The following is a 470-nucleotide window of genomic DNA, read 5'->3' as shown; positions in this document are numbered from 1 at the left end:
GAAAACTGACCTTTTCCAGTTCTGTGGCCACTGCTAAGTTTTCCCAATTTGCTGGCATATTGAGTGCAGCACTTTCACAGCATCATCTTTCAGGATTTGAAATAGCTCAACTGGAATTCCATCACCTCCACTAGCTTTGCTCATAGTGATGCTTTCTAAGGCCCACTTGACTTCACATTCCAGGATGTCTGGCTCTAGGTGAGTGATCACACCATTGTGATTATCTTGGTCGTGAAGGTCTTTTTTGTACAGTTCTTCTGTGTATTCTTACCACCTCTTTTTAACATCGTCTGCTTCTGTTAGGTCCATATCATTTCTGTCCTTTATCGAGCCCATCTTTGCATGAAATGTTCCCTTGGTATCTCTGATTTTCTTGAAGAGATCTCTAGTCTTTCCCATTCTATTGTTTTCCTCTATTTCTTTGCATTGATCGCTGAGGAAGGCTTTCTTATCTCTTCTTGCTATTCTTT

The sequence above is a fragment of the Bison bison genome, unplaced genomic scaffold (assembly GCF_000754665.1).
Source record: "Bison bison bison isolate TAMUID 2011002044 unplaced genomic scaffold, Bison_UMD1.0 scf7180017864461, whole genome shotgun sequence".
NCBI lineage: Eukaryota > Metazoa > Chordata > Mammalia > Artiodactyla > Bovidae > Bison > Bison bison.
This window is presented reverse-complemented; position numbering follows the sequence as displayed.